Raw genomic sequence first — 27,607 nt, 5'->3', positions numbered from 1 at the left:
TAATACATGGGTCAAGGATGAAATATCAAGAAAAACGTAAAGATATTTTGAACTAAATGAAAATGTAAATACAATTTATCAAAATTTGTGGAGTGCAGTAAAATCAGTGCTTAGAGGGAAATTTATAGCATTGAATGCATATATTAGAAAAGAAGAAAGATCTAAAACCAATAATTTAAGCTTCTACCTTAGGAAACTAGGAAAAGAACAAATGAATTCCAAAGTAAGCAGAAGAAAAGAAATAATAAAAATTAGAGCAGAAATAAATGAAATTGAAAAGAGGAGCTCAAGCTACCTCTGACAGCCTAGGGGTTAAACTTCTGCCATAAAACTCCGCTTCAGTGGCCCTGGTTTGCTTCCTGGTCGTGGAACCACACCACTTGTCTGTCAGTTGCCATGCCGTGGTGGTGGTTCACATAGAAGTAGAACAACCTACAATTGGAATATACAACTATATACTAGGGCTTTGGGGAGCAAAAAAAACAGAGGAAAATTAGCAACAGGTGTTAGCTCAGGCTGAATCTTTCTCTTCAAAAAAAAAAAAAAGAGGAACTCAGTGGAGAACATCAATGAAACAAAAGCTGGTTCCTTGAAAAAAGATCAATAAAATCATTAAGCCTCTAGCCAGACTAAGAAAAAAAAAGAGAGAACGCAGATTACTAATATCAGAAATGAAAGAGGGGATGTAACTACAGATCCCATGGACAATAAAAGAATAATAAAGGAATATTATGAACAACTCTATTCCCACAAATTTGATAACTTAGATGAAATCGATCAATTCCTTGAAAGACACAATCTGCCAAACTCACACAAGAAGAAACAGACAATCCAAGTAGCTCTATATCTATTGAAGAAATTGAATTAATAATTAATAACCTTCCCAAACAGAAAGCAGCAGGCCCAGATGGTTCCACTGATAAATTCTACCAAACATTTAAGGAAGAATTATACCAAGTATCTATAATCTCTTCCAAAGATAGAAACAGAGGGAATACTTCCTAACCTTTTGAGGCTAGCATTACATTAATAACAAAAACAGAGACATTACAAGAAAACTATAGACCAATATCTATCATGGACATAGATGCAAAAATCCTTAACAAAATATTAGCAAATGAAATCCAACAACGTATAAAAAGAATGACGTACCATGACCAAGTGGGATTTATCCTAGGTATGCAGGGCTGGTTCAATATTTAGAAATCAATAAATGTAACCCATCATATCAGCAGGCTAAGGAAGAAAAATCACATGATCATATCAATAGATGCAGAAAAAGCATTTAACAAAATCCAACACCCATTCATGATAAAAACTCTCAGCAAACTAGGAACAGAGGGGAAGCTTCTCAACTTGATAAAGAACATCTACAGCCAACACTATACTTAAAAGCAAGAAACTTGAAGTTTTCCCAAAAATTATATTGTGAATTTTGACAAATCGATGCTAAAATTTATATGGAGGGGCAGAAGACCCAGAAATAGCCAACACAATATTGAAGGAGAAGAACAAAGTTGGACGATGGGTACTACTCAACTTCAAGACTTGCTGTAAAGCTCCAGTCATCAAGACTGGTAGTGGCAAAAGAATAGATCAATAGAACAGACTAGAGAGCCCAGAAATAAACCCACATAAATGAAGTCAACTGATACTGAACAAAAGGAGCAAAAACAATACAATGGACCAAAGACAGCTTCAACAAATAGTGCTGCCACAACTGACATTCATGTGCAAATAAGTGAATCTAGGCACAGACCTTACTCTTCACAAAATTAACTCAAAATGGATCACAGACCTAAATGTAAAATGCAAAACTATAAAACTGCTGGAAAATGACATAGGAAGAAATCTAGATGATCTTAGATATGGCAATGACTTTTTACATACAAAACCAAAGGCACAGTTCATGAAAGAAAGAATTGATAAGCTGGGCTCATTACAATTAAACTTTTCTGGGGCTGGCCTCATTGTGTAGTAGTTAGGTTTGGCATGCTCTGCTTTGGTGGCCTGGGTTCATGGGTTTGGATCCAGGGCACGGACCTACACCACTTGTCAGCCTTGCTATGGTGGTGACCCACATACAAAATAGAAGACTAGCACAGATGTTAGCTCAGGGCAAATCTTCCTCAAGCAAAAAAAGAAGAAGATTGGCAACAGATGTTAGCTCAGGGCAAATCTTTCCAGGCTTAAAAAAAAAAGAGAGAGAGAGAAACAAATTAAACTTTTCTGCTCTGCAGAATGCACTGGGAAGAGAATGAGACAATAAGCCACGGGCTGGCAGAAAATACTTGCAAAAGACATACCTGATAAGGGACTATTATCCAAAATATACAAGGAACTCTTAAAACTCAACAATAGGAAAACAAACAACCTGATTAAAAATGGGCCAAAGATCTTAACAGACGCCTCACCGAAGAAGATATATAGATGGCAAGTAAACATATGAAAAGATGCTCCACATCATATGGCATCAGGGAAATGCAAATTAAAATAACAATGAGCTACCACTATATACCTATTAGAAGGGCCAAAATCCAGAACACTGACGACACCGCATGCTGGTGAGGATGTGGAGAAAGAGGAACTCTCGTTCATTGCTGGTGGGAGTGCAAAATGGTACAGCCGCTTTGACAGTTTAGCAGTTTCTTACAAAACTAACCATACTCTTCCCATACGATCCAACAATTGTGCTCCGTGGTATTTACCCAAATGAACGGAAAACCTATGTCCACACAAAAGCCTGCACACAGATGTTTACAGCAGCTCTATTCATAACTGCCAAAACTTGGAAGCAATCAAGATGTCCTTCAGTAGGTGAAGGGGTAAATAAACTATGGAACATCCAGACGTGGAATATTACGCAGTGCTAAATAGAAGAGAGCTATCAAGCCACGAAAAGACAAGGAGGAAATTTAAATGCATATCACTAAGTGAAAGAAGTCAATCTCAAAAGACTACATACTGTATGACTCCAGCTATATGACGTTCTGGAAAAGGAAAACTATGGAGTCAAAAGGTCCGTAGTTGTCAGGGGTTTGGGGGAGGGAGGGATGAAAAGGTGGAGCACAGAGGGTTTTTAGGGCAGTGAAACTACTCTATATGATTCTATAATGGTGGATGCATGTCATTATACACTTAACCAGACCCATAGAGTGTACAACACCAAGAGTGAACCCTAATGTAAACTGTGGATTTGGGGTGATAATGATCTAGGCACATCAATTGTAGCAAAGGTACCACTCTGGCGGGGGATGTTGATGGTAGGGGAGGCCATGCATGTGTGGGGGCAGGGAGAGCATGGGAAATCTATGTACCTTCCTTTCAGTTTTGCTGTGAACCTAAAACTGCTCTAAAAAATAAAAATGTTCTATATCTTGATATGGTAGTGGTTACACGGGTGTATATATCTGCCAAAATTATACTTTAAATGAGTACATTTTCTTGTATGTAAATTATACTTAAAGTGGATTCTAAATGAAATGAAGGACTACGCTGACTTGCTGTCTGCAGAACAAAGCAAAGGATATCAAAGGAGGCTGCAGGAGGAGGATATACAGTAGGTGAGAGGTAGAGGTCATTTGGACTTTGGCCGTGGAAATGGAGAGAGTATATTTAGAGGTAAAATCAACAAGACTTGGTGACTGGTTGAGGGTGAGTGACAGAAGTGTCAAGAACACTCACAGGGGTCTGACCTGAGCAATCGGGCAGAGAATGGTGGGTGCGCGGTCTTCTCTGAGCTAGGGAACCCAAGGGGAGAAGCAGTCTTGGCTGGAAAATCAGTTTCTGTTCTGGATTAGATGAACATGAGGGGGTTGTGAGCTATCTCCGTGGATATGTTGATTCTGCATTCTGAATTTGAGAGAGCCTTTTGTCTCGGGGGGAAACTGAGTCAAGGGATTCATTCACAATATACAATATTGGTAGGGTCAGATCCGCAGAAGTGCTCCAGACTCTCATCTGCTGGACAGCCCCATCGGAGCCAGGCAGTCTCTCCCTCCTCCTGGTCTTTTGTCATCTTCCATGGATGAGCAGGCGGCTGACCTTTCTGAGTCATTTGGCAAATTCCAACAGCATCCTCATCTGAGACTCTCTGGTCTCCACCGGGCAAGATCTGAAGACCAAGCTTCATTTGGACTGGAGAAAAGGGTAGTGAAATTCTAACACTTAGAAAGCCAGGAAAAGGAATGCCAAGGCCCAGATACCTACTCTAACAAATACAAAGCGTGCCGAGCCCCTAGCAAACTGCACTTCCACAAATAACACCATCGCCTTGGGGAGCAGCAGAGACATTTGACGGGGCCGCAGCTGTGCAGAGCGTGCTATTTAAAGACTCAGCTTTTGCAGCCCAAGGATTCTGGGCTCCGGATTTGATTGGAAGGCGGAGAGAATACAGCAAAGATGGAGGAAAGAACCAGATTTGGGGGAAAACATCTCCAGGTGGTTGGCTGCTGATGTGAACCCTGAATATGTTAAATGAGCTCACTTTAATAAAATTATGTCTATCCATCTCTCTCTGAGTAAATTAGATGTGTTGATTCGTGGAAAGCCCTTGGAATAGTGTCCAGCACATAGCGCTTACTGGGGGGAAACTGTCATTATTATCATTCTCTCTCCAGCTACCTACCTATATATATATATATATATGCATATATATATGCTCAGGGATGGAGAAATGCTCGTCTATAATGATATGTTACTGCTAAGTGGTAGGATTTATTGTGATTCCATTTTTAACTCTCTTCTTCGTATTTTTCTGTAATCCTCGAGTTCTTTAAAATGAACATATATATTTTGCAAAAAAAAAAAAAAAAACACAGGTCATTTTTCTGGGGAAAAAAGTAAAGGCTCTGAATCAGACTTCTTAGGTTTCAATCTCAACTCCACTGCTTGGTAGCTGTGTGGCCTTGAGCAAATTATTTACCTTCTCTGAGTCTGTTTTCTCCTGTATAAAAGGGGGTAAAATGATGTTGCCTACCTCACTGAGTGGCTACCAGAATTAAATGAGATGGCCTAGGCAAGGAGCTTGGTGTGGTACTGGGCAGAGAGTAAGCGCGAGCTGAATGATGAGTGCTGATACTAGCAGGAGAAGGGGTGGCGGCTGTGTTATTTCCTACCTGGGCAAGGACCATGTTCTGTTCACCCCAGCGCTCTTGGTACGTCGTAGTGACTCTGGAAAGAGTTGGCAATTTAGCTGAAGCCACCTCAGGCATCGGCCTGGGAACATGTTCTGTCAAGGAACAAAAAGGATGAAAAGTAACCAAGGACATTCCCCCTCAAGGTCAAGGACTGGGTCCTTGTGGCGACTGGAAAGCACAAGTTATTTCTCCAAAACTATTGGGGGTCTCCAGAGAGATGAGGTCCCTAAAGGGTCCAGCCATTGTTTTCTTATTCTCTCATGTGATGGCCAGCCAGAAGCAGGGGCCATTGCTCTCCACGACCCACGCTGTTTTTCATGAACTGTAGGCAAGGCGGTTCCATGAGAATTTCTAAGAATGCAAAATCTCAAGTAAACAGTTGTGGAGAAACTGTGGCCATTGACCCATTGACTGTGTGTGGGGGTGTGGGGGTGTACTGGGGTATGGCATTCTTTGTTATATCTAAAACAATCCTTCAGAAGGAAAGAGTCCTTCCTATATTTTCTAAATGCCCTACAACAAACAGGTTTTTGTTTTAAAACATGAAATAAAAACTTAAAGAAGTAACAATAAAAACCTTAAAAAAATCATATTCTTTGTAACCATGGTCCCAGGAATTTGGTGTATGCATGGTAGATGCATTCTCTTGCTTTCTCCTTCTATCCCCATAGGACGCAGAGTTTTGTTAAATGGAACAGGGAGAATAGATTGTGCCTACAAACTATTCCTATTGTTTGAGTCTGATGAGCCTCAAGTTATCCACATTCACATACAGAACGTTGACAATAACACTGTTTTATTAAATCCATTAATTCGACAAATATTTCTTGAGTACCTGCTATGTACCAAGCACCATTCTAGGTGTTTGTTCGCTGACTCTGGCCACCCTCTGTTGGGGGGCTCCCACTAAAGGAGAATGAAGGAGATACTGGAAATGAGTGATGAGGAGACACAGCAGATGTGGTGTGGCTCTGGTGACTACAAAAGTGACAATGTCAGCTACAGTAAGTCTGACCCTGAAAGTGACAGTGATTTGCGAGTATAATAGTGAAAGTGACTAATTGGGCAGTAACAAGGACAGCTGTGTACCCAGTAGGGGCCTGCTAAATATTGGCTTGACTATGCGGCGGTGAAAGTAGCTAAGTGACAACGACAGTGAAAACAACCTGAAAGGGTGACAGCTGGGAACACAGTCCAAGTGCTATATTGTACAGAACTGTTTGAAGTTTATTGTCATTGACAGGGGTCGCACGTCGGACAGCGACAGTCAAAAATGATGGACCAGATGACAGCAACAATGTGAGTAACAGTTCTGCCCAGTAGATTGAATTTTTGATTAAAAACGGTGACAGAGTGGGGTCAGTCTGACAATGACAGCTCTCAGAAGGAGTGAATATTGACACTGTGGAGTAACAGCTGTAACCACAGAGGGAACTCGGCATTGTACTGAGACAACTGGATCTGGGCGGCACGACTGGCAGTGACAGAAAAATTGGCTGCATGTCAGCGACAGAATGACAATGTGAGGTTCAGTGGGCCAGCGCTGATGTGACAACTTGTCTGATACTGTCTGGGTCTGACTTCATCTGTTTGGCTGTATGAGGGTGACAAGAGGAGCTCCAACGTGGAACGCACACTGTGCAACAAGCTGTGAGACAGGGAAACTGAGCAAAAGAAAACGTGTATTTCCCCCAAAACTCCTAAATCTAAGATTGGGAGGGAGGGGCGGGATGCACACGCCTTCAATGCCCACGATTGGTCGACACGTGGTCTGTTAGCCCCTCCCGTGCGAGCGGCGCCAAGCCAGTCCACCAACGAGGAGCCTGGGGACGCGGCTCAGGTCACGTCTCCGCCTTGCACGTGAACGTGTTTTGAAAAATATAAAGAAACCTTTTGTCTCTGCTTGAAGGAAGATCCTAACCCTAATGCTGCCCCCGCGAGGGCCCGCGGAACCCCATTAGAACTTTACTAAGGGAGCGTGGGGACGCGAAGGAGTGGTCAAGGGTCAGAGGTCAGAGAAGAGGTCAGCAACCGGCTGGCCCCAGGGTCCTAGCATGGATGGAGCGCGCGCGCGCGAGACGCAGGCCCCGCCCCCCCGCGGGCCCGCCCCCAGCACGTCACGTGACTGCGGCGCGCGGGGCAGGCCGGGCAGCCCCTGCCTGCTCGTACCCCTTCCGCGCCGGCCTCAAAATGGCCGCCTTCTGGCGTCTCTGGCGCTGTTGAATGGAGAAAGCTTTATTGTTCCCTTCGGGCAGGAGTGTTCGTGTCCTCTATGGCGCTGTCAATAAAGACCGGCAGTTTGAATCGGTGCTGAACAGGTAACCATAGAAACGGAGCCGGGACTCAGCGCGGAGACCCCTTTTGCAGCTGAGGGCCGAGAGGCGCCCCGAGTGAGGGGCGCGCAGAGACCCTTCCGCGTGGCCAACCCCGCCGGGCTCTGCCGAGTCCCAGCCTCCGCCTCGCCTGTCCCCGGGACGGGGACCCCAGGGCGGCCCGCATCCCTAGCACCGACATGGATTATCGTTAGGAGTCTCCGGCGGGGGCCGCGGGGCCCGGCCTGGAGGCTCGGTCCGGCCCGGTCCCCCCCTGGGCCCGCCGCCCGGCGCGATCGGAGGCGTCCCCCTCGCCGCCGTGCTCGCAGGCTCGTCCCTTCCCGCCAGGCCCCCGTCCAGGCGCCGGCGAGTCAGGGCCCTGGGCCAGGCCTCCCCCCGCCCCTCCCGCTCTCGTCTGCCCGGAACTGAGAATGGTGTTTACTTTTCTAAACGGCCGGGGGAAAAGTAGACTATTTCACTTAATTCCTGACAGTCACATGAACCCAAATCCCGGTGTCCTGAAATGAAGTTTGGAGCACGGCCGTGTGCGTGGTTGACGCGGTGTCTGTGGCTGCCGTCCTGCTCCGGAGCCGAGCGGAGCGGTCGCGACAGCCATCGCCGGGCTCCGATGGCCGGGCCCGCAGCGCGAGAATGCTTTTGTGGGCCTTTCGCAGAGAAAGCCTGCGACCCCTGCCCCAGACACAAGTAGACAACGCAAGGTCGGTGCTGTCCTTCAGCGTCGCCTCTGCTTCTTCTCACCCGCTGGGAAACTCGGCAACTGAGCCCGCACCTGGACCTCTTTATAATTTTTTTTTTTTTTTGCCCTGGGAAAGATTTGCCCTGAGCTAACATCTGTCCCCGATCTTCCTCTTTTTGTCCTCCCTGAAGCCCTAGGACACAGCTGTATGTTTTGGTTGTAGGTCCTCCTAGTTCTTCTCTGTGAACCGCTGCCACAGCGTGGCTGCTGACAGTCGAGGGGTGGGGTTGGGTGCTGGGAACCAAAGTGAACTTTAAGCACCAGGCCATCAGGGCTGGCTCCGGAGCTCTTTAGTTGACCAGACACTCTGGCTGCCGTGACCTCTTCTGGTCTTATTGATTTATTACTCCTAGTGGGAACTGTTTTCCCTACTTTGAGTAACAATAATACCATCCACTCAGCGCTTACGAGATCCCAGATGCTTTATATGCATCCACACAGCCTTGTAACGCTTTGTGAGTAAGCGCGCCTGTGTCCGTTGTTGCGTTAAGAGGAGGAAGCTCGGATTCTGAGAGGGTTATAAGCTACTTAAAGGGGTACTAGGTTCGTCCTTGGGAGCCCCCCTGCCTGGCGACCCGCCTGTGACTGCTGGGACCTTATTCTTTCAGATCTCTCAATCTGGGACTATTGGTTCTTTGGATCGAATCCAAATCTTTGTATGGTTTATGGAGATTTAATTACAATCTCAAAATGAAAACTCTCTCTACGTGGCTAATCATCAAACTTCTGCCACACCCCGCTTTCTAGTTTAGATGTCTGTCTTCTATGGCGGTCTTTCCCAAACCTAGCTGTTCGTCACCAGTTTAAGTAACAAATGGTTTCCAAACACTGCATGCTTGCATGCATGCGTTCATTAATCATTCAGTGCTTGTTGAGCACTTACTGTACACCAGGGATGATTCAAATCCCTGGAAATATAGTGGTGAACAAGGTCAACATGATCTCTGCCCTTCCATGGAATCTGAATTCTGTTGGGGCTGAGACAGGTGCTATACTGGTAAACAAAGATAATTTCAGATATAGCTGGATGGTATAAATACAGCTGTCAGAGTGTCATAATAATAAAATTAGTAGTTACTGTTTATTGAGTGATTCTCGTGTGCCGAGGACTGCACTACGTGCTTTGTTTACATGGATTATCATTTAATCCTCACACCAACACTATGAGATAGGTAGTATAAATATTTTCATTTTTAGAGATGAGGAAACTGAGACTCAGGAGAGGTGTCCAAGGTGACGTAGCTAATGCATAAGGGAGCTGGGATCTGAACCCAAACTGCTCACACTCACCACCCTGTAGTAGTCCATCTGTTTACGTGTTATCTGTCCTGCTGGTTTGGGAGGTCCTCGAGGGCAGGGATCACACCTCACCTGCTCTTGTGTCAGCTGCTAGCCAGTGCCCGCAATCTGGCATTTGGTCAATATTAAATAAACAAATCCAGGCCATTCACTGAGCAAATATTTGAGTGCCTGCTGTGTACCAGGCACCACTGTGCTAGGCCTTATGGTTACCGGGGTGAGCAAGATGGACCTGAAACCTAGTGCCTGAGACAGTGAAGAAATAAAGTTATTCCAAATTGTGGCAGCTGCTGTACAGAAAACAAAGCAGTGCTGACCTGGGAGACCACCTTTCACCAGAACAGGCCCAGAAGGTCCCTTGAGAAAGGTAGTGTAAGCTGAAACTTGTTGAGTGACAAGGATCCAGTCCAGCAAGAAGGGGAAAGAGAGAAGCTGGGAGGAAGAATCTTTCAGCAAGTTCAGAGACTGTGAGATGGCACGAACTCGGAGTGTTGCAGAACTGGAAGAGGCGAGTGAGTGAGTGTGGCTCCCAGTGCTGCGCTCCGAGTCCTGACCCTGAGCCCAGGGCTTACTGCCAGCAGAGCTGCGTGCTCTGGACCAGTTACAGGTTAATTGTCTAGTCTGTCAGATGTAGGTAATGGTACCTTCTCAAAGGGCCGTTGTGTGTTTTCTTCTTGTTATACATATTGTTGAATTCCAATTAGAGAAAAGTAACCAAATTTGGCCCCAAATGGAAACTTATTTAAAGTGGTAAATAATAACAAAAATCCAGAAGCATGTTACAGATGGGGCGGGGGAGGGAGAGAGGGAGGGAGTTTCTATGTGTGAGGGGAAGGCAACAGATCTAATTTTTTTCTTAATGTTTCTATTAAGAGAGGAACTTTTCCAAATGGGACTTAGTTTTTTTAAACCAAATTATCCAACTTGTCTATGCAGAGCATTTCTCATCATTTTAGTGTTCTAAGCTTGAGACCATTTGTGTTCCTCTGTGGCAGACGTGCATTTTCTTAAGGCGTTCTAAGAAAATGATAGGCTTCTTCTAGTTGGTGGTAATTTTAAAATTTGTTTACAAATAATTTGGGTTTCCTCTCAAAGTTTTCAAAATAACGTTGCATACTTTCAGCAGAGTGTTGAGTGCTTTAAAGCAAGTAGCAGACTTTCTGAATAGGTAAAATTAAGGTGATGTTTGGGCTCAAGAACTTGAAGAATTACAGAGGCGGTAATAAATCGAGCGCACTGTGTAAGAAGATCAGCAATGTCAAGTTTTGCTTTAAACTGTCTCCAGTAACCATATTGCACATGTCATCAGAAGATGGAATCCAGCCTAGCAAACGGAGCAAGGAGCTGGACAGAGAGTGGCATGTTAATGCAATGTTAAACAACAAGCCTTGAATTACATTGCTATTTTCGGGTTGGGTGGGACCCTCACATTTAAACTATTGCAGTTTTACTCTGTGATTTGAGTCCGTTGGGTTCCAGTAAAGAGTAGGTGGCAACACTAGCTTTGAAGGATGATGTGAAACTGCAGGAAGAGCCAGGGCATACCAATTTGTTTTTCAATCTATTTTATTTCAGTTCAAAGCATCATTGCAGACAGGCAGCGCAGGAAAACAAGCCACACTTTGGCAATACTCAACTGCTTTTGGAGATTGAGGAAGACTGAGCATAACCAAAGTGTGGCTTGTTTTCTGGACTGTGTCTGTAAAGATGCTTTGAACTGAAATAAAATAGATTGAAAAACAAATTGGTATGCCCTGTTGCCTCATACTGAGTATTTGCATTACCCTTCTGGAACACTGCCTACCAGCACCCTGGGGGAAGGCAGTGACCCCTCAGCCTCTTTCAGCTCTTCAAGAGAGTGAGCTCTTTGATTTTCACAAGGAAATTGAATTGGGGTGTATGGTTTTCTGGATCTCCAGTAGCCTGCCATCTAAAGCCGTCATCTTGATGGTGTGAAGAAAGCAAGCTGTAACCACAAAGAGGAAAGAATTAAATATTAAGGGCCTTTAAATTCAGAGATGAGATTGTCAATTTCTTTAAGTCGTGCAGTATTTCATTTGCAGAAAGCATGCGATTTTAAGACTGCAGCCCTCGAGGGAGAGAAGGGTAAGGAAAGAAAGTTACCTTTCCTTACATTTCCCTAATGTTATTTAACTCCATATCTTCAAAATCATGACATCAAGTATTTCATTTCCTTAGATAAAGTAAATACTACGTGATAGCTGATCCACACAAGGCAGGGATTGTTAATCTGGGGTAAATGGTCGAGTTGCAAGGGACCCACGAATCCTTTGAATTTGCCTGCACGTTTGTATGAATGTCATTTTTGGGGGAAAGAGAGCCCGTTACTTTAATCAGATCTCAGAGGGATCCTTGACCCCTCAAAAGGTGCAGAGCCAAGAATGAAACGCCACGTCTAAGACCACTGGACGAAGGCAGTGATGAGAATCCCCCTGAAGCCAGCGCTCCTTACTGCTCTGTGGCCTTGACCTCAAAGATTTGAAAGTGTCTGTTCAGCCTTTGTTTCCTGTCTAAAGTGGCCAAGCATAGTTGAATATGGTGTATGATACAGATATGCACCCAGTGAGGCGCTTCAGAAATGCCTTCGAGATGGTCATCTGTCATTATTTTACATGAGACTGGCGAAATGGGACATATTGTCTCGGGAACCTCCTTAGCAGATGCCGTGGTTGTTTCTTCTGGCAGGTGAGAGGAAGAGTGGTAGAAGCCTAATTCTTTGGCTCTAGGCGCGAACTTCTTGCGGATGGAGTCAGCTCCTGAGAAGAAGGAAGGTAGGGTTAAAAGGGAGAGAGGGATGGAGTCAAGGAAGCAGAGACAGAGCAGTAAAGGAGGAGAGGACGCTTCCCCTGCATTTGTCCTGGAGTCCATCTGTGACCGTAAAGAGCTGCTGTTGTGAAACCAAACTTATCTCAGCACTTAGCTAATACTAGGACCTCTGAAAAAGTCAATGTATAGATGTAATTTCAGGTTTTATTATACCTGAGGGGAAAAAAAAGGAAGGAAATATCTTTTAAATGTGTATCTTAAGATATTTTGTAAAAATGGGACCTCAATAGAAAACTGCTGTAGGCCACAGCTTGGCCCACAATTAGTTGCTTACGTTTAAACATCAGAGAGTTTAAGTGTCTGACCCCTGGAGGTGTGTTCATGGGTGACCCCGGTATAGGCCCTAGGGTCTGGTTGTGGGACAAACAACAGAGGATATTTTATGAAGAAAAGGGCCCACGAAAGTTGAGGGAGATGAGAAACAAAGGGTTACAAGTGTAAATAATTGCCTTTGAGGCTGCAAATATTGGTTACTTGCAGGTTTTTAAAAAAAATATTTTAAAAAAAGCGAACAGTAATGTGATTCTTTTTCTGACTTTGAGAAAGTTTTAGGAGGGGTAATCTACCTCTGTCTCATCTGTTTCTCAGCCTTCTAGGACTGGCCTGACTGTTGGGTCTTCCTCCTTGACGCCTTTAGCTCCTTGTCCGAACCTGCTCTCAAAGACCGTGTCAGGGGCTCTGGCCGCAGCGAGCCTGCCATTTCTCTTCCATCTGGTACTTCTCTTGGGTTCCTGGTCTCAGTGGATGGCTCCACAGAGTCGCCAAAGGCAGAATCCTGGGAGTCGTCCCCTGTTCTTCCCCTTCTGTCAAGCCACCACCCACCTTCCACCTTCCCCCCACCAATGGCACATGTTTATTTAGGCTGCAAGCTGTTGATGTCCCCTCTTCTTGGTTAAAGCTGGTATAACCTCTTGTCCTGGATTACTGCAATAGCCTTCTAGCTCGCCAGCGGGGCTTCCAGTTTGGCTCGTCTCCAGTCTGTTTTGTACACTGTTGCCATATCTTTATAAAGCACAGCATGTGCCTCCACACTTAAAACTGCAGGCTGCTTGCCTGCCCGCGCGATGGGGCAGTTCCTTGGCTTGGCATGTGCTGCTCTCAGGCTCTGGCTGTGCCTGTCTCCAGCCTCATCTCTTAGCACCCTCTCCGCTTCCCTCTCACCCTTCTACTTGAGCGCCAGTCATTAACGCTCACTGGGCCACGGGAACGTCATCCTTCCCAGATAAGTGGGCGCACTGGGGCTTTCAGGCTGCTCCCTCTCCTTAGATTTCTCTGGCCATGCTATTAGCATGGAGCAACGCTGTTATCTACGCTGACCATTGGATTACTGAATGCTTTAGTTTTCTTTGTGGTTCCTTTTGTCCTTAGAATATATGCTACCTGAGATGTATAGTCAAATACTGCCCTAAAGTCACTTGATGTAATTATTTTCTCTGTGTGATTATGTCACCAACTTGATAAACTTGATAAACAGTTAGGCTCATTTGTTTTAAACTTTAAGAATTACTTTTAAAACTCTAACTTTGGAGCCAGCCCTGATGGCCTAGTGGTTAAAGTTCGGCGTGCGCTACTTTGGCAGCCAGGTTGGTTCCTGGGCACAGAACCACACCACTCATCTGTCAGTTGCCATGCTGTGGTGGCGGCTCACACAGAAGAATTAGAAGGACTTACAACTAGAGTATACAACTATGCACTGGGGCTTTGGGGAGGGGGAAAAAGAGGAAGATTGGCAACAGATGTTAGCTCAAGCTGAATATTTCTGTGCAAAAAAAAAAATCTGATTTTTTCCCTACTTTTTCTCCCCAAATCCTCTCCTGTATATAATTGTGTATTTTTTTAGTTGTGTGTCCTTCTAGTTGTGGCATGTGGGACACCGCCTCGGCATGGCTTGATGAGCAGTGCCGTGTCTGCACCCAGGATCCAAACCAGTGAAACCCTGGGCCGCTGAAGTGGAGTGTGTGAACTTAACCACTTGGCCACAGGGCTGGCCCCTAATCTTGTTTTTTAACTATGAAAACTATTTACATGGTTTCAAAATCAAAACTATCCATCAAAGTACATTCACAGAAGTTTTTATTTCATACCTGACCCCTCTTCTCTATTTCTCTTGAATTTTGGGGTTTTGTCAATTTGTTAGGTAAGAAATAATATTTCAGTATGGTTTAAATTTGTTTTCTCCTTTTATGAGATACAGGATATCTGCCCAATGTCTGTGGTATTTTAAGTTGCAAAAGTATTTTTTCCAATTTGTCATATGCCTGACTTTACATGTGTTGTTTTATTGCTGTACAAAAGTTTTACATCTTTATGTAGTCCTATTTATCAGTCTTATAGTATATTGCTTTAGATTTTAAGTCAAAGTTAAGAAGTTGGCCCCATTCTTAATTTATGAGGAATTAATGTTTTCTTCTAGAATCATATATGATTTCACTATTTTTTTTAAACCTCTAATACTCTGATCCATTTGGAATTTATCTTGGCATTTGGTTTGAGGAAGAATCCAATTTTATCTTTTTCCCATTGGCCAGCCAGGTGTCCCAACACTACTTATTAAAAGCTATTATCTTTTCTCCACTGATGTGAGATGCTGTCTTTATTGGTTACTAAACTCTTCTGTTGATTTGGGTTTCTTACTGGATTTTCTGTTTTGTTCCATTGGTTTGATTGTCAGTTCATATGCCGTTACAAAACCATCTTAATTTTAGATGTTTTATAATTTGTTTTAATATCTGGAAGGGCCAGTTTTTCCATATTGCTCTTTTTTCAGGGTTTTCCTGCCAGTTTTTCCTTGTTTATTCTGCCATATGAACTTTGTAATCAGTTTGTGTAATCTCAAGATGAAACAACTTGATGGTATTTTTATTGAGATTACGTTAAATTTATAAATTAGTTTAGGGAGAAATGATGTCTTTATGATTTTGAGTCTTCCTATCCAAGATGATGGTTTGTCTTTCCATTTGTGCAAGGCTACTTTTGTGATTTTTCAGGAGAGTTTTATGCTTTTCCTTATATAAATTTTGTATCCTTCTGTTCTGCTTATTAGATTTCATTCTTATCTTTGTTTTTCCTTTGTTTTTATGCTTGAGGAAGATTAGCCCTAAGCTGACATCTCTGCCAGTCTTCCTGTATTTTGTATGTGGGTCGCCAGCGCAACATGGCTGCCGATGAGTGGTGTAGGTCTGCACCCGGGAACTGAACCCAGGCCGCCAAAGTGGAGGGCACCAAACTTAACCACTAGGCCATGGAGTTGGCCCCATTCTTAACTTTTTAAAAAAATAAATAATTTCTTTTAGAATCCCTCTAAAACTTCTCAGAGAAGTTGTATACATCCTTCTTTATATAGTTTGTATGCTCAAAACGTTTTGCATATCATTTTGGATGGTTCATATATACCCTCCTCCAAAAGCCCGTCCTGTTATATTGTCCCCTCAAAACCCTGTTATATTTCCCATTCTCAGTACCTACACACGGTGGGCTGTCAGCATGCATTTGTCAAATGGAATGAATAAAGCAGTAAGGGGAAAACAAAGTGGATGAAAGAGTGAGAACCCCTTAAGACCTGTGTTTGGAAAGGTTGTCCTTGTCCAGACGCCCAGATGTTCCTAAGTCTGCGGTCTGCAGCTGTTAATTCACTGGCTCATGATGTTTTGTTCTCCTCCTTACTCCCATCCCAGAACTGTAAAAAACACCATGTTGATAATGATAGTTACCATTTATTGAACACCTACAAGGTGCCAAGCACTCTACTAAGCATTTTCTTTGGGTGTAATCCTCACAGCAACTAAAGTAATAGGTACTGTTAGCCCCCTTTAAAAAATTATTGTGGAAATTTCAAACATATAAAAGTAGGCATAACATTATGAGCTCCTATATACATGTTAACTCCATTTCACACTTGAGAAAACAGGTTTTGAAAGGTTAAGTAACTCAGGGTTGCAAAGCTAATCTAACGTTTAGAACACAGCTCTTTTTAGCTCTTTGTTAAGGTTATTTTTCAAATTTTAAACTCCAAGTGACCAGAGAAAAGCAGAAGCAGGAGATGGTCAAGAGTCACTCTTCTAAACTCCAGCTGGTGGTATGTTGGTCTTCCCTTCTAAGTCCATCACAAATATTTCTCTCAGTTCTACTGTTGGCAACCCCTAAGCCCTCCATTCTCTCCCTCTTTACTGCTTATAGGCTCTACTCACGCCTTCCCTTCTCTTTGCCTAGTTTTATTAGAGCAATCTGATATTAGTTGATTTTTAAAGACCTGCCACTGTTTTGAGTACCTAGTTCCTAGCATGACGTCAGGAACAGAGTAGGAACTGATAAGTTTAAATGACAGTGAAACTTGCAGCTCGTACACATTTAGCCCAGAGTTTGATGTGGTACTATAACTTCTGAATGATGCGCTGAAGCCCTGGCAGTGATTAAATTTGACCACCTTAGACACAAGCTGCTCTTATAGCTAGCACTCTGCTGTCAGCTGCCCTCAGTTCCAGTCAGATTCAGACCAGAGGGAGACTGTCTAAGGTCAAGGTCCAAGACAGCAGAATAATTGGCCCCTAGAGTTCTGGATTTTTTTCCTGGGCAGCAAAAAGTTGAGGATGAAATTTTCCATGTCTTCTTTGAACATTTTTGAGCAAATACTCTGGAGTCCCGTAGGCTCTTTCCTAAAGTTAGAGGCAATAGAGAAGTTAGCCTCTTTTGCATTTTTTTTGTTAGCTCCTTAAGTTAACCTCTTGTCATACTGCCTGTTGATGGATGAGAGAAAGATGGAGAGGAAAATATTTCCCGCTTCCTCAAAGACAAAAGAAAAAGCTTACGGCACTAGGAGGAGAGGAGAATGGAGTTCATCCATGACCAGCACACAGAGGTGTGCTCACGGCTGGACGATCTGTGTAATACTGCAGGGAGTTGGGGGTCCATAGTCTCTTCAGTGCTTCTGCTACTTAACTGCAAAGGGATAAGAAAAGAAGGATTTTAAGCTGAAAGTGGCCTCTTCCCAGCTGTGCCATAAGCTCCTTGAGAGGAGGGTTTTGCTGAATTTCTTCTCTCTGTAGTACCAGACCTCAGTTAAGGGCATTTGGCTGAGTTCAGCAAAAATCTGCTGGATGGACAAGCATAAACTGTCCACTGACGAGGCTGGAAAACGGGGACCTGGAGCCCTGTCCCCCAGCGGCACTATTACCGGCTGTAGGGCCTTAGACAAGTGGGGGCCAGAGTAATTTGTGTGTGGTACCTTACATAGCAGAAAGTCAGTGGGCTCTAAATAAATGTCATCTGCTCTTACTTAAAAACCACTTTATTTGCTGTGTATCTTAGCAGTGCCTCTGAACAGAGAAGTTACCAAAAAAGTAGGAGAAAACCTCAGGGATCAAGAGCTTCAGTGCTTTTCAAATCCCCAAGCTTGGGCAGTGTCCGGTGGCATAGGTTCTGGCTCTGGAGTCAGACAGCCTGGGCTCATTTACTGACTCTGCCCCTCACTGGCTTTGTGACTGGGGCAAGTCATTTAATCTCTCTAGGTCTCCACTTTCTCAGTTGAAAGCGGAGTTAATAATAGGAACCACCTCACAGGTTTTGCAAAAATTATATAAGGCCACCCATGCAAAGAGCTTGACACAGTGCCTGGGATACGATGAATCTCCATCAGTGTCGGCTTTTGTTGTTAGGTCGCTACCATAACCCTTCCAAACCCTTCTTTCTTTTTCCCCTTTCCAAAATGTCTTCCTCGTTGCCTTCCACTTAAGGTATAACTCTAAGACGTAGGTAACAGGAAGACTCTGATTTCTGCCGTTAGTGAACTGGAAGATTTTAAACCACTTCTCAAGGCCTCAGTTTCTCCGCCTACAACCGAGGAAATTGGACCGTGTGACTTCAGAGGTTCTTTGTACCTCCTCTTAATTTTCAGTGAGTTTAAGGCTTTGTGTGACGTCTCTCAGATTACGGCCCCGCACTCTGTTATGAGAGGCCTCACCCTCCCCATGTTCTCTCCATTTCCCGGCTGACTCCCATCCCAGACCAGCTGTAGGAAACTAGCAATGTGGTTGTCTGTAAGTTTTTTTCTTTTCAAAAGAATTATACAATATTTGACATATATAGGAGATACATATATAACTTATATAAGTGATGAGGCAGCATGATTAAAAAAAAGTACATCTGTGAACTGATCAGCAAACCTAAGAACTGTAAAAACAAGTATTTTGGCAGGTATATTTTATGCTTTCTTTCAACATTTAATGAGTGTTTACAGTGTTACAGGAAATGTCCTTAGGTGTATTGACTCATTTACAGATAGTGGCTTATTAATGCTTACAACTACCCCATGAGATTCAGCACTAACATTAGCCCCATTTTACGTGTTTACGTGCGAGGAAACAGGTCCAGAGAGTGCAGTAACTTGCCAAAGTCATCCAGCTGGGAGGGGCAGAGCTGCGATTCCCCCCCGGGGCTGGTTGTCTCTAGAACCTGTGCCCCAAAGCTTGACTGTTGAGCACACAGCCTCTGGGGTCACAGGCCTGGTCTGATGTTCTTTAGTTGCCTGAGCCCTTTAAATTTTACATTAGGCGGTTATCTTCGAATTTGGAATTTGGTGCTGTGTTACTGTGTGGTCCATATTTATTCCCTGCTGAAGAAAAGTGTATTCTCGTGATCAAGCTGGTGAAAACCTGGAGCTCATCTGTGTTGTCAGGTCAGAGCAAAATGCCTGTCAGTGCCAGTGACAAAGCCAAGGGGCTTTTTAGCGCCGCCGGAGAGGTGGATGTGAAAGCACTGAAGTGCTGTTGCTCCTGGAGACTCTTGACTGCCCTTGAAGAGTCGCGTTAGGTGTAACGCAGGCACCGTCCCCGCTCGTTGGACGAGTGGGTTGCTCAGGAGATTGGGGTCTGGCCTGTGGAGAGTCCTCTTGGAGGAGCCGCTGATCAGGGCAGGTAAGTCTCCCAGAGCCTCCTTCCGTTACCATGGCCTTGAAAAGTCACGCATTTCTGTGAATTAGGCAGAAGATAAGAGGACACAAGCAGTTCGTTATGCCGAACATTTTGATGTTTTGCCTCATTGCATTTTGTAGAACGCCTCAAAAGAAGTTTCATTAGAAGTTCAGAAATCTGGAAAAAGAAATTAGTTGAATGTAATGGTTCTTACAGGAATCCGATGCTAGCTGCCACTTTTGAGATGTGGAAAACAACCTTTCTAGTGGTCCTTGACCTGCTGTGTCTGCCTCCGTGAGAATCTGGTGGCGAGGTGGTGGTAGTGATGATGATGGTGATAACGATAGCGGCTGGCAGCTGATTAATTTATTGAGCACTTTCTGTCTCCAGCATGGAGAGCTGGTGCTTTAGGTGTGTTGCTCATTTAATCCTCCAACAACCCAGCGAGAGAGGTACTATTCTTGCCCCTGTTCTGTAGATGAGGGAGCTGCACCCATGCAGGTTAGGGGATTTTCCCAAGGTCACACAGTTAGTAACTGGATGTTCCAACTTCACACCCAGGTAGTCTGGCTCCACCTCCAGCCTTTAGCCATTAAGTTACGCTGCTGCTCATGACAGCTGTGGGCCCTCTCCCCTGGCAGTGTGCAGTTGGGCAACACTGCATGTAATTTAAAGAGCACATGGACTCCTCTTCCGCTTCCCAGGCCATGACTCAGGTTCAGACCCACCCGAGACTTACGTGAATTCCTGTGGGCAGAGATTCTATCTTATTTAACTCTGCTTGGTGCATAGTAGGAGCTAAATAAATGTTTAATGAGTGAATAGTATATTGGAAATGACACTAGCTTTGAAGCCAGATAGACCTACCTGGGTTTCTATTTTTAAATTTCCTGATTATAAAAATAATGAATGTTTACTAGAGAAAATTTTGAAAGGTATGAAGTAGAAAATAAGTCCTCCATAATGACACTACCTAGGGATAACCACTTTTAGCATTTTGATGTATTTTGTCTTTTTTTTTAAATAAAGATTTTTATTTTTTTTCCTTTTTCTCCCCAAAGCCCCCCAGTACATAGTTGTATATTCTTCATTGTGGGTCCTTCTAGTTGTGGCATGTGGGACGCTGCCTCAGCATGGTTTGATGAGCAGTGCCATGTCTGCGCCCTGGATTCATACCAACGAAACACTGGGCCGCCTGCAGTGGAGTGCGTGAACTTAACCACTCGGCAACAGGGCCAGCCCCATATTTTGTCTTTTTTAATGCAAATGTGTATATGCATGTACTTATATTTCTAAACCCAGTTGGAATTATATATACGATTGCGTGCTGGTTTTTTCCCTTTTAGTATATTGAGAGCATTTCCCCACGTTATTAAAAATCTTCAAGAGCCTAATTAAAAAAATTTATTTAGGCCAGCCCGGTGGCACAGTGGTTAAGTTTGCACATTCAGCTTTGGCGGCCTGGGGTTCGCCGGTTCAGATCCTGGGTGCGGACCTGCGCACCGCTTGGCAAGCCATGCTGTGGCAGGGGTCCCACATATAAAGTAGAGGAACATGGGCACGGATGTGAGCTCAGGGCCAGTCTTCCTCAGCAAAGAAAAAGTAGAGGATTGGTGGCAGATGTTACCTCAGGGCTAGTCTTCCTCAAAAAAAAGTTTATTTAGATATAATTCACATACCGTACAATTTACTGTTTTAAAGTGTACAATTCAAAAGTCTGTGTAACTATCACCACTATCTAATTCTAGAACATTTTCATCACTCCAAAAAAAACCCCCCATATCCAGTAGCATTCACTCCCTAATCCCCCCTCCTCCCAGCTTCTGGTAACCACTAATCTACTTTTTGTCTCCATGGATTTGCCTATTTTGGACATTTCATGTAAATGGAATCATACACTACATAGCCTTTTGTGTCTGGCTTCTTTCACTTAGCATAATGCTTTCAAGGTTTACCCATGTTGTATCACGTATCTGTAGTCTTTTTTTTTTTTTTTTTTTTTGAGGAAGATTAGCCCTGAGCTAACATCTGCCACCAATCCTCTTTTTTTGCTGAGGAAGACTGGCCCTGAGCTAACATCCATCCCCATCCTCCTCTACTTTATATGTGGGACGCCTGCCACAGCATGGCTCGACAGGTGGTGTGTAGGTCTGTGGCTGGGATCTGAACCAGTAAACCCCGGGCTGCCGAAGCGGACTGGGTGAACTTAACTGCTGTGCCACTGGGCTGGCCCATGTAGTCTGTTTCTTTTTTATAGCTGAATAGTATTCCATTGTGCAGATATACAACATTTTGTTTGTCCCTTGAGTTGGTGGACATTTGGGTTGTTTCTATTTTTTGGCTGTTACGTATAATGCTCCAGTGAATATTAGTGTGCAAGTGTTTGTGTGAACATGTGTTTTCATTTCTCTTAGGTATATACCTAGGAGTGGAATTGCTGGGTCATATGGTATCTTTATGTCTATCTTTTTGAGGAACCACCAAACTCTTTTCTTCAGTGGCTGCACCATTTTACATCTCCACGGGCAATGTATGAGGGTTCCAATTTCTCTACATCCTTAGCAACACTTGTTTTTTCTGTGGTTGTTTGTTTTATTATAGCATCCCTAGTGGGTGTGGAGTGGTATCTCATCATGTTTTTTGTTGTTGTTTTCTTTTTTTGCTGAGGAAGATTTGCTGAGCTAACATCTGGGCCAGTCTTCCTCCATTGTGTATGTGGGTCACCACAACAGCATGGCTGCCAACAAGTGGTGTAGGTCCACACCCGGGAACTGAACCCAGGCTAGCAGAGTGGAGCATGCTGAACTTAACCACTAGGCCACAGGGCCGGCCCCAATATCATTGTGGTTTTGACCTGCATTTACCTAATGACTACTGATGTTGAACATCCTTTCATGTGCTTATTTGCCATTTTGTGTATCTTTTTTGGAGAAACATCTATTCAGATCCTTTGTCCATTTTTTAATTGGCTTATTTGTCCTTCTACTGTTGAGTTGTAAAGAGTTCTGGATACAATATTCTGATATACTGTATTTATATGTTATGGATACTAGACCCTTATCAGATATATGATTTGAGAATGTTCCCATTCTGTGGGTGGTCTTTTTACTTTTATGATAGTGCCTTTGATACACAAAAGTTTTTAAATTTGATGAAGTCCAGTTTATTTTTTCTTTGATTACTTGTGCTATAGGTATCATAAAGAGAGCCTAATTTTTAACGGCTGCATAGTATTGCATAATATGACTATATACCATATTTACCTAAAAATCTCATATTGTACATCTCAATTGCCAGTTTTTTACCATTAATGTTATTGCTCTGAATATGGTGTACATAAATATTTCATTATATCTCTAATTATTTCTGTATAGATAGATTCCTAGAAGTGGTTCTAAAGGTATAAACATTTTAAAAAATTGTTTTTCTTCTATAATAGGCTTCTCGTTCTTTTTTATTAATCTGTAACTATACAACTGACATGTAAACATATTCTGGTAAAACATTTGAACAGTGCACGTAAAGTACAGCCCCTGCCCCAGAATTCTCATGTCTCTCCGAGGACATTTGTTACAGTTCTGGGTGAGCAGATTACTTACTCTGTTACTTCCCTGAGAGATGTTACCAGTTCATACTTCCATAGGCGCTGAGTGGGCCCCTGTCTCACTGCTCCCTTCCCTGCATTATTAATGCGAGTAATACTTTTATAATAATAGCAGCTATCACTTACTGAGCGTTTACTGTTGACAGGCACTTTGCTCAAACAGTTCAGATGCATGATCTCATTTCATCTTCACATCAAAACTGTAAAGACGTTAAGACTCACAGCGATTAAAGTGACTTGTCTCAGGTCACTGAGTAAGCGTTCCAGTTAGGCTTCAAACCGAAGTCGGCCGAGTCAGGGGCCATGGTCTGAAACCACTGCTTTCCAGTTAAATATGATCATCGCAAAACTTTTCCAGTTTGATTGCCTCCAAATAGTACTTATGTGTAAATTTGTGTTTCTTTATTTATTCATGAGAGTGAACTTTTTTTAATCAGTTTATTGACATTTCTTTTGCAAATTATGTTTTTTTGTTCATTTAAAGAAATTTAAATGTTAATATTTTCCTTATTGATTTGTATGATCTTTCTATTCTAATATTAACTACTTATTTTTCATATGACATGTTCGCTGGTTTATCATTTATCTTTTTATTGATTTTTTTTGGGAAGTTTATGTCTTTATGTAGTCAAATCTGTTGCTCATTTGGGGTTTTCTTCTGTTTCCATCATGCAGAGAAGGGCCTTCTTCATCCTCAGCTCAGCTAAGTATCCATTAATGTATTACTTTTTTTTTTTAAAGATTTGCTCTGAGCTAACATCTGTTGCCAATCTACCTCTCTCTCTTTTTTTTCCCGTCCCCAAAGCCCCAGGACACAGTTGTATATTTTAGTTGTAGGTCCTTCTAGTTCTTCTGTGTGGGGTGCCGCCACAGCATGGCAACTGACAGACGAGTGGTGTGGTTCCACGACCAGGAAATGAACCTGGGCACCCAAAGCAAAGTGCACTGAACTTTAACCACTAGTCCATCAGGGCTGGCTGTCATTAATGTATTATCTTTTAAATATCGTAGTCACTTAAAGAAAGTTTTGTTTTGTATTTTTTGAAATCATAAATCCACCTTACAGTTGTCCCTATGACAATGGATTGGGAAATTTGCAATTTTGTATTCCCTGAGATATGTTTGGGCAGTTTTATGGCTTGAGGATAATGATTTTCTCATTGAAAGAGCTACCAATGGTTGATATTAAAGTAACATTCGAAGAAAAAAACAGTGAATGTGCTGTGTAACACATCTGGTGCTACTGGCTCCCAGTCTATGAGACGTATAGGAAGCCGCCGCCACTGGGGGCCTGTTGTGTATACTTAGGAGTTTGGTTTTTTGGTTCAGATACTAGCTTAAAAGCCCAGAAATCTGGGTCCTGGATCTGGCCCTACTATTACCTAGATACATGACTTGGCGGGTCACTTAATTTCTATCAATTTCTTCATTTGTAAAATGATAGGGCTGAATTACACAGTCTCTAAGGATAATTCTAGTTGCAGAATTCTCTGACTGTTATTATCCTTCTGATCAAGAATCATTTCACGGGGCCAGCCCCGGTAGCCTAGTGGTTAAGTTTGGCATGCTCTGCTTCAGCAGCCCGGGTTCAGTTCCTGGTGTGGACCTACACTGCTTGTCAGCCATGTGGTGGTGGCGAGTCACATGCAAAAAGGGGAACGTTGGCAACAGATGTTAGCTCAGGGCAAATCTTCCTCAACAACAAAAAAATCATTTAATGTGTGTTTGGTATTGGTAAATAATTTTTTAAAGTTTTAATTAGTGATTTGTGGCAGAGTGTCCTGAAGGAAGGCAGAGTGACAGGTGAAAGCAGTACATGGGAGGAAGGAGAGAGCGAGGGAACAGAAGGAAAGGGAGTGAGGACTGGATTGGGTGTAGCCAGTGTTGGGTAGATGGCCCAGATGGAAGTTAGAAGGTGGGTAAGTTTGAAGTGGGATGAGACCTTCACTAGGCTTAGGCTCCTTGAAGGAGGAGTGGTTCTGATCTGCTGTAGATAGATGTTTGGAGCACCGAAAGGAAAGCTTGTGGGCGGGGGCAACAGGAGGGCGCACCTTGTATTCTGAGAGTGACTAAAAAATTAGCACGCAGTCAGTGCTATTAGATACCCGCACAAGGTTACCTCAAAGACAAAGCTGAGTGCAACTATGTCAAAAGAGAGACCGAGCCAGAGAAGAGTCCAGGAACTCGGCGAAGGATGGGACAAGATGATTGTTGGTTGGCAGTGCCCGTGCAGTGTACATTGACCCTCAGACTCTACCTGCCCCCATTCCGGGGCCAGGCATTTCCTTCCATGGCAGAGACAGATGCACAGGCTTCCAGTGAATGTTGGTAGCACACAGTGTCTTCTGATTCCTAAAAGCCTTTCTGATGATACTCGATCTTGCCACTTGAATTTTTTCACAGATAACTGCAAAGAGTAGGCATATTTCACTAATGAGTGAACTAATAAATTGACTTTCTGACTTATATTTCTTCTCTTTTGAGTTTAGACAGTGTTATCCAACCTCCCTAAGTCAAATTAACTGTGGGACTTTTACAGGACAGAGTGTTTGTATCTGCAAGGTTGACAACCAGACTCGACCTTTGGTAAATTAAGTTCAAGCCATCAAGGGAAGTCTCTTGGCAGCCAGCCCGTCGGCGGGCCTGTTCCAACAGTGCTCTTTCCCAGATATGCATCTCCATCCATTGTTCAGCAGAGACCAGCAGGAGAAACAAGGCCCCTCAAATGCAGGTGCACCTGTCAGGCCATCCAGCAGCACATCTGTGTCTGTGAGAGAAGTTGAGGAATGATAGCACTGAGCTCAGAAATCCTGTCAAGACTAAGGTAGTCATTAAGAACAGGGAGCCAGGCAGATCTGCTTTTGAGCTCTGCTCAAGCTTAGGAGCTGTGGTCTGGGGCACGTAGCATAACCTTGTTGGACATTAGTTTCCTCATCTGTGTTAGGGACAGTAATAGTATCTACCTCATTGGGGTGTTAGGGGAATTAAACAGGAAAGGGTATGGACACTGCTTAGCACAGTGCTGGATGTGATTACATCATCGAGCAGTCGATCACTTTGCCAAAGGCTCTAAAGAGATTCAAGGATATGAAAAAGAGCTGAGACCAGTGGAATGGGCCAAAAAGATGTTTTAATCACCTCCTCTTCACTCCATTGATGAGGGAGGGATTCCGAGCCTAGGGTTATGGGATGGCTGCACACACAACGTTGGACACTGGCAGATGAGATTGACAGCAGGTTATTAGGCACATGCACTCACAGCTCCAGAAGACACAGCCAGGCACACAGGGTTGCACTCTGGAGCCGAGTGAAAAAATAGGAGCTGTGGGAGGCTGGCTTTGTAGTATCAAGAGGGTGGGGTGCCTCTTGGTTTCTGCCGGAGGATGTGATTGGCTTGTTTGAATAATTCTGGGGGCTGGCAGGGAACTGCAGCCCACTGCTCAAGGATAAGCAGGAACTATACCCGGTCCCTTTGATGAGGAGGATTGTTTGGCTAGGGGACCTTGTTCACGGGGGCCGAGCGGGTGTGGAGTATGTGGTTAGGCCATTTGAGGCCCTCCTGATTTTACCAGATATCAAGGCAGCACATAATACTGAGCCTTAATTTTAGACTTTACACCATGCAAGAGAATACAGTCCCTGAAATGATATTTAATACGGCTTTCAGAGGGTCTGGGTAGAAAGCTATGGAAGATTGTAGAGTTGTCTGATTCTGTGGGGGAAGACAGATGGTGTAGTGGCTGGAAAGGAAATGTCACAGTAGGTCGTATATAGTGTCACTGTATTCAGTTCAGCGTACATCTATTGATTGGCTGTACCGTCCTGGGCCCTTCCGAGGCTTCCCCAGTTTCAGTGACCACTTCACTCTGGATGAGGAGCGGTTTGACCCCTAGTTACTTTGACGGCAGCGAGGGAAGCAAGGCTGGGTCTGGAAGCCCAGGTTGCTGACGTGCATGCTAAAGGAGTTTGGATTGGTGCCAGGCCACAGAGCGATTCACCTAAAGGCCTGGTCATTGGAATCCTCCACATTTTGTAGGTTTTATTCCCACATCTATTCTGGAGTTTGTTTGTTTTTGACTGGAGCAAGGGCAGGTGCAAGAGAGAAGGATTTGAGGATGACCTGTCACTTTTTAGAGATGAAGGGTTGCTTAAAACATATTTGATAGCAATTAGGTGTGAAAAAATGTGATTTAAGAACAAACAATGTCATATTGTGCTTAGCTATTCAGAGGGTTCCTTGGACCAAAAGCATCCGTATCACCTGGAGCTTATTAGAAATGCAAAATTCGTTCCCCACCCACTCCTCCTAGATCAGAATGTTTTCTCTGACAAGCTGCCCAGGTGATTCTTATGCACGTTAAAGTTTGAGAAACTGTTCCAGTGGATAGAAGGGCAGAAGCCTTAGGCTCAGGCAGACTCACTTAAAATCTGTTTCTCTCCTGATTTGCTCCATGATCTTTGGCCTCTTCCTTAACCTCTTCACTATCAGGACTTATTTTTAGATTGGGTTTAACTATCCTGCTGGGTTGTTAGTATTAAAGGAGGTAACATGTAAAAAGTGCTTAGAAACATAGTAAGGTACTTAATTATTAGCAGCTCTTATTAGTGGTTATTTGATAAATAATACCTTTGTGTAATTTGATAGAATATGAAAAGAGAGAGCAGGATATCATTAGAGCTAGTTCTGTCACGAGATGCAAATTGATAATTGAGAGAAGTGTGGTCTCCTGAGCCAGCGGGGCAGT

The 27,607-nt window shown here is 43.6% G+C and overlaps 1 protein-coding gene across 4 annotated transcripts in view; it reads left to right on the top strand.

The window, feature by feature from the left end:
- Positions 1–6,956: 6,956 nt before the first annotated feature.
- Positions 6,957–27,607, top strand: part of ZBTB40 (zinc finger and BTB domain containing 40) — a 77,432-nt gene continuing 56,781 nt past the window's right edge. For 2 of the 4 annotated variants that reach the window (XM_008537082.2, XM_008537085.2), the window contains exon 1: positions 6,957–7,456. The gene's annotated coding sequence lies outside the window, so the exon portion shown is untranslated. The remainder of the gene's footprint in view (positions 7,457–27,607) is intronic. The other 2 variants (XM_008537083.2, XM_008537084.2) reach the window with 2 other exon arrangements.

The sequence above is a fragment of the Equus przewalskii genome, chromosome 2 (assembly GCF_037783145.1).
Source record: "Equus przewalskii isolate Varuska chromosome 2, EquPr2, whole genome shotgun sequence".
Lineage (NCBI taxonomy): Eukaryota > Metazoa > Chordata > Mammalia > Perissodactyla > Equidae > Equus > Equus przewalskii.
This window is presented reverse-complemented; position numbering and strand designations above follow the sequence as displayed.